This window comes from Pteropus alecto, unplaced genomic scaffold (genome assembly GCF_000325575.1).
Source record: "Pteropus alecto unplaced genomic scaffold, ASM32557v1 scaffold194, whole genome shotgun sequence".
NCBI lineage: Eukaryota > Metazoa > Chordata > Mammalia > Chiroptera > Pteropodidae > Pteropus > Pteropus alecto.
Window position 1 is genome coordinate 1,687,659 of NW_006436281.1, and position 6,880 is coordinate 1,694,538.

Here is a 6,880-nt window from a genome sequence, read left to right on the forward strand (position 1 = left end):
GCGGTGCTTCGTGTAGTCGACAAATGTTTATTGGGCTCTTACTCAATTCCAGGTGCAGTTAATACAGAAGACAAAAATCTATTCCTTCATGGAGCTCACTTTTTACTTAGAGGAATCAGACAATTAGCGAAATAAATAAGATATATGTGAGAAGGTGGTAAGTATTATGAAGGAAATGGAAGTAGGAAAAGGGGTTGGACAGTACGTGTGTGTGTGTGCGCGCGCGCGCGCAATTTTAAAATAAGTAGCTAGGAGAGACCTCCCTAAGAAGGTGACATTTGAGTAGAGAGGTGAAGCAAGTTAGGGAGCAAGTTCAGCCAAGGGCAGCACTGTGCCTGTTTCGTTCCCAGAGCATCTAGGAGGCCAGTGGAGATGGAGAGAGCCAGGAGGTGAGCATGGTGGAGTCTGATAGTGCAGGATCTGGTGGGTCACTGTAAGGACTTTGGCCCTTACATGAGATGAGAACCGTGACAGGGCCCTGCTCAGAGGAAGGACTCCAACCAGGCTCCAACCAGGGTGGCAGTCCCCAAGGTGAGGTGAAATGGTCCCCGAGGTGAAATGGAACTGGGTATAGGACGTGAGAGAAAAAGAGAAGTCAAGGATGACTCTAGTGTCTTTGGCTGGAGTAATGGGAAGGATGGAGCTGTCAGAAGCAAAGATGTGCAGGGCTGCAAGATCAAGAGTTCGAGTTTGTCCAGACTCGAGAGGCCGAGTAGTCACCCAAATACAAGTGTCAGGTAGGCAGTTGGATATTTGAGTCTCAACTTCAACTCCAGGGGAGAGGTTCAGTCTTGAGATAGGAATTTAGGAGTTGCCAGTGGATAAATGACATGTAAGTCTCTAAGACTGGGAGAGATTAGCAAGGGAGCAAGTGTAGATAGACAAGCAGTCCACGGCTTGAGGCTCAGGCACTCCGTGCAGAGGGCTGGGGCCAGCCACAGAGGCTGGGGAGAAGCAGTCAGTGAAGCACCAGGAAATTGAAGGCTGTCCACCGCCCTGAAGGCCAAGTGAAGGGCACAAGAGGGGTCAACGATGCCAAATGCTGCCTGAAAGCCGAGTCCAATGAAGACAGAACTGACCACGGGGGCTAGCGAAGTGGAAGTCACCAGTAATCTTGAAAAGGGCCACTTTGGTGGTTTGTTGTGGGCAGTAGCTTGACTGGGTGGGTTCAAGAGAGGGCTCAGAGCCAGTGTAGGTGATCCTTTGTAGCACAGGAATAGGATGGTATCTGAAGGGGACGTGGGATCTCGAGAGGTTTATTTCAGATGGGAGATGTAACGGCGCGTTGTGTGCCAGTGGGAATGATCTAGAAGGGGGGAAATGGATGCTGCAGAGGAGGGAGAGGACAATTGCCGGAGCAATGTCCTCGAGCAGGCACGGCGAGTGGGATCCGGCGCCCAAGTGGAAGGTGGTCTAAGGGGCATGGGCTGTTCGGCCATGGTGAATGGCGGGAGGAAGCATATGGGCATGGAGCCAGGCAGGGGGTGAGATGTGGTGTCAAGAACACATGACCATTCTCTTCTGGTTCCTTATGTTGTCTCAGTAGAGTAGGAAGCGGAGTCAGGGGTGAGAGGGAGGTGCCGAGGTTAGGGGAGAGAGAGAGGAGGAAGCGTGAACTAGCTCATGGCCAGGGAAAGGTAGACACATAGAACCAATCATTGGGTGTGAAATCAAAGTGACATGAGTGCCCGTGGCTGTGCGTTTTTTTTTTTTTCCTGGCCATATTTTTCTGAGCAGGAGCAGGTGTAGAATGGGTGGCAAGCTGACATTTACCAGGGCTGGGTTTATACGAGGTCTCACCGTGTTCCCTAAAAGGCGACAGGGTCCAGGCGTCAGGGGCAGAGGTGAGGTGTGTGGAGTTCTGTAGGTGCCGGTGTGTTGAGACAGGGTGCAGGAGGTCAAAGGGCAAGGCACCTGGGATGAGGGTGAATCAGGAAGGTGTTCTAAGGCATGCTTTCCAAACTGCAGGTCCTGACCTATTAGTGGGTCCAGAAAAATACTTAGTGGGTTGCGACCGGCATTAAACAAAACAGAATAGGAAAATATCAGAATACATTGTACGTGGTTAGGTAATTCTTGCTCCTAGGAACCTTTGCTTCAGGTGTGTCTTTTCCGAGGTTGCTGAGACACATCACAGGATAGCGGAAACTGCTTCACTCTGGAGCCAGAGCGTCTGGGTTCAAAATCGCCCACTTACTTGTTCTATAACCTTGGACAGGTCACGTCACTTCTCTGGGCCTTGGTTTTCCTCTCTGTAAAATGAGGCTTAACCCTAGCATCTACCTCATTGGAGTGTCAGGAGTCTTCACTAGGTCACTATGTATTCGATCAGTTCTTGCCATGTAATAATTGCCTCGTTAGTTTTACTAAGACTCTTCTTTTGTGAACTTTTGTTTCGGAGATTCACTTTTGTGAAGTGAATTTGTCCTTGTGTGTTGCCACAAAAGGAACTGAGTCCAGGGGAGGAAAGTGTCAGCTCTGTTCTGTAAACTCTTCCAACTCACTGAGTCAGGCCCACCCAGATTGTCTAGGGTCATCGTACTTAAAGTCAACCAAGTATTGACTTCAGTCACATCTACAAAATACCTTCACGGCAACACCGAGGTTCGTGTTTGAATAGCGGGGGACCGTATTTCATAATAGCCTCGCCACGCTGGCGTTATCAAACGGAGCATCGCAACCACAGACGTAATCAATAAATAAGCAGATCCTGGATATATTTTGAGGGTAGAGCTCACAGGATTTCCTGAGGGGGTGTGCAATTCCGTTTTGGACGCGATGAGACATCCAAGTGGATATGTGGTAGGTAGTTGTATACGAGAGCGGAGTCTGGGAGCGAGGGTTGCACTGTTAGAAGGACTGAAAGAAAGAAGGGAGGGAGGGAGGAAGGGAGGAGACAAAAGGGACAGATCTAAAGAGCTAAACCTAAAAGTGCTCTCTCAGCGTGCTCAGTGTGGATTAAACGCAAAGAGACTGTAGTCTACGGCCACGCCACCCTGAACGTGCCTGATCCCGTGTGATCTTGGAAGCCAAGCAGGGTCGGGCCTGGTTAGTACTTGGATGAGAGACCACCTAGGAAGACCAGGTGCTCTAGAAATAAAAATTAAGCAATAAGTGATTGTAAGCTGACAAGGTCCTTGCAATCTGTGAGGTCAACCAAGGGTTGCCTCGCCTAAAATCAATCGATCGATCAATAAAAACAGACTTTAGTTAATGGAGCTACCTTTCCTTCTGGTTTGTGTAAAATTCTCCAAAACAGCCTAGATTCTGGTCAACTTTGGAAATCACCTTTAACCTATAACCACAACTCACCAGGACCCCTGGACCCCGACGGGCGCACGAATCCAATTTCTGAGCCCCACAAAATGAAATGGGAGCATGGCCATGATTGCGGCGGGAATATGGGGTTCAGGAATTCAGCCTTAGGCCTGCATGCTTCAGGGCATAACGAGAATTCTTTAATGGATCTCATTTTCTTCCCCAGTTCTAAGTGGGCCTAGAACTGCCCCTCCCCCTCCTAAGCCCAAAGTGGCGATGGAGGGAAGCTTAAGCACGTGTTTCTCTGCGGGATGTCCGGTGTCTGTCTTCCCCTCTGTTCTGTTCTAGAATGCTGAGTAGGTGCACAAGGCCCCCCGAGCAAAAGTCTCCGGTTGCCCTCCAGGCCCATTCCGGCCCTCGTCAGCCTGCGTGTTCTCCATTGGCCTGGCTCCCTTGTCTCTGGATTCACGGGAGGGACCCGCAGGCGATGGGGGAGGTGCCAGGAGCATGGCCGACCCTCCTGCGCCCCATCTCAACACAGCGGCACCTACAGAACTCCATACGCCTCACCTGTGCCCATGGCTCCCTGGCTCCAGCCTTTTCATCAGCTCTACACCTGGTCTAGACCCCACTCCCCTCTCAGCCCAGACCCCCCTGGATGCCCAGCGTGTTCATTTCCAAGGACTGCCAGAGCAACACCACAAACTGGGCGGCTAAAGCAACAGAGATGCATTCTCTCACCGTCCTGAAGGCTAGCGATCTGAAATCAGGCTGTGGGCAGTGCCGCACTCCCTCGAAGGTTCTGGAGGAGGATGCTTCCTCGCCTCTTCCGGTTTCTGGCAGCCCCGGGCCTCCCTTGGACAGTGGTGGCATCACTCCAACCTCTGCCTCTGTCTTCCCGTACCTGTCCTCCCTCTGCGTCTCTCTCCTCTTCCTATGAGGACACCATTCACGTTGGATTAAGGACCCACCCTGCTCCAGCAAGACCTCACCTTAGCTAAGGACATCTCCGATAACCCCCTTTCCAAATAAGGTCATGTTCTGAAGCCCACATCTCTTTATGGGGAGGACACAGCTCAAGCCATAATACCCACTGAGCACCTCGCACTGTCCACATCCTAACAGACCCGGTATCTGCAACCGGAACCTGAGCCAGATACCTGGGTGTCACCTACACGTCTCTATTTCCTTGGGCATCTGGGGGAGGCAGCCAGGATGCTGTGGCTCCAACGAGAGTGTGGGCCGAGTGGGGCGTTGGGTCTACATTGGGTCTGGAGCTCATGAGCAGGCTGCAGGTAGGGAGCCGTCAGCAGAGGTGTACAGAGCAGTGTGGCTCTGAGGTGCTGAGGAGCTTACGGTCAGGGCAGTGTGCCCTCGGCTCCTGCAGTGTCCTCAGCTCCCTCCAGCTACCCCGCCACTTAATCTTCTGTCGAATAAATGACTTAATTCATTAAAAAACCCAACCGAATCTTGCTGACTGTTAATTGCCCATCTCTAGCCCTCTCCTCTACGGCCCAGGTGTCCAGCAGCCTCCTGGACACTGCGCCTCAGGCATCTTGTATCTTATGCACTCCAGGCGACCCCAACATCTTCCCTTCTCCGGGTCTCTAGAGCGTCCCTCCGCCTGCGTTAATACTTTCCAGTTCTGAATGTACTGCTCCTGGTTGCGTTCCAAAGCTGCCACCTACATTTTGCCAGAGTCCGGTCCCTCTATTAAACTATTAAACTCTCCTCTGTCACCCCATTTGAGAGGCTGTCAGCTTCTTGCCTGATGCAGCCACCCCGCCCCCCACCCCACCTTCATTCAGGCCTAACTCCAGGGCACCGCTGTGCAGGGTTCAACACCGCAGCTGCACACCACAGTTCTGGGGGTGGGACATACCTTTTTTTTCTACTGTTTGGCTTACCTTGCGGGTCCCTGTCATGGCACAGCTGCGTTTTGGGAAGAGGACCGGGGAGCAGAGGTCCCTAACTGAGGTCTTTGGTTCTCTGTGTGCCTAGTATATGTGTGAGGAGAGTCCAGGGTGGGTTTCCAAGTCTGAGAATGCACCGCGAAGGTCACATTCTCACCAGGGTTTGCAAGAGTCTGACCCCTCTGCCCACCCCTCCTTGTTCTGCAATACACGGGATTCGGTCCCACCTCAAGGCCTTTGAACTCGCTGTCCCCTCTGCCTGCAATGCCCTTTCCCCAGATATTCTTTGCTTCCCTCATTTCATTTGGAGTCTGCTCAGATGTCACCTCCACAGAAAGGCCGTCCCTGACCACCGTGGATAAAACAGCCTCCTTCCCCTTCGCTCTCCATCCCTTTCCCCTGCTTTCTTTTCCTTTCTAGCACTTGTCACCCGCCTGACGTCATACATGTATTGTCACCGAACCCCCCTCCCCACTAGACTGTCAGCTCCACGAGGGCAGGGGTCTTGCCTGCTTCGCTTACCACCGTACACACCAACGCCTAGAACGGGGCCTGGCACAAAGCAGATGCACAAGAAATACCTGTGTGGAACGATGGGGTAAAAAAAGCTCTGATGTCACATGCAACGTTTTGTGCTTCCCTGGGCTAGGGACCTTACTTTTCATCACCTCTCCAATGAGATCTGGGTGCCCGAAGTTTAAGACCTACCAGAAAGCTAGTCCCAGGAGACCTGCAGTCTAACAGAGCTGGAGGGACACCCTCTCAAAGGGCCAGAGGGACGAGGGTCGGGAATCTGGGGTCAGGACGGAAGCTGGGACTTGGGGACCAGTCCACAGGTGCGCTGTGTCAGAGGATGTGTGTGTGTGTGTGGGAGGGGCACGCCTTGAGAGGCACTCAGGACCCCGTCCCGCTCCCCCTCCCACTTCCCATCTGTTGGTACAAATGCGTGCGGGAGGGGGTGCTCCCCCGCCCCCCCACTCCCCTCGCATCCCCCCACCCCGCTCGGGGGTGGGGCCAGGTGAGAAGACAGAAACAGACAGCGATTTCAAAGATAACCAGAAGAGCTCTTTATTTACCACAACGCAACACGTGGGCCCCAGCCCTGAGCCAAAAACAACTTAAAATCTGACTGGGGCCCTTCTTTGCCCCTTAAAATAAAAGCTAGGCAGTTGCCATTCCCATCCGGGCACCAAAAACCCTTTACTGTCGGAGGTTTGTTGACTTAACTGTTAGAGGATGGAAGAGAGAGAGAGAGAGAGAGAGAGAGAGACTGAGAGAGAGCACACAAGCATTCCTTAGTTGATGGGCTCAATACATTCAGGCTACCACCTTTAGCAAACTATCATGATTGATTTGGGGGGGTCTCGCGGGAGGTGGCGGACGGACCCCTCTCGCTGGGCCAAAGCACCCACGGTGGTTTGCGGTCGGGGGCAGAGGCGCGGGGAACGACGGGAAGCAACCAGGGAGACCTGGAGCCTGTCGCCTCACCCCAAAGCTCTCCACCCCACATAAGCCTGTGGAGACTTGGTGCCCCTCCAGTGTGTCCCCTCCCTGCCCCAGCTCCTGATGGATGGGCTGCAGAGGGCAGGGAAGGAACCATCCAGCACGGTCCATGATGAAAACGGTGGGTCTGCCGGTGGCTGAAGAAGCAGACGCGGCTGGTCTCCAGTTAGAATCCCATCCTGAAGGGCTTGGGCTGGAGATCCTGG

General features: G+C 53.0%; 1 pseudogene; it reads left to right on the top strand.

Moving 5' to 3' along the window:
* The first annotated feature begins 2,978 nt into the window (after nt 1-2,978).
* Nucleotides 2,979-3,097, top strand: LOC112479718 (annotated as a pseudogene).
* The last annotated feature ends 3,783 nt before the right edge of the window (nt 3,098-6,880 follow it).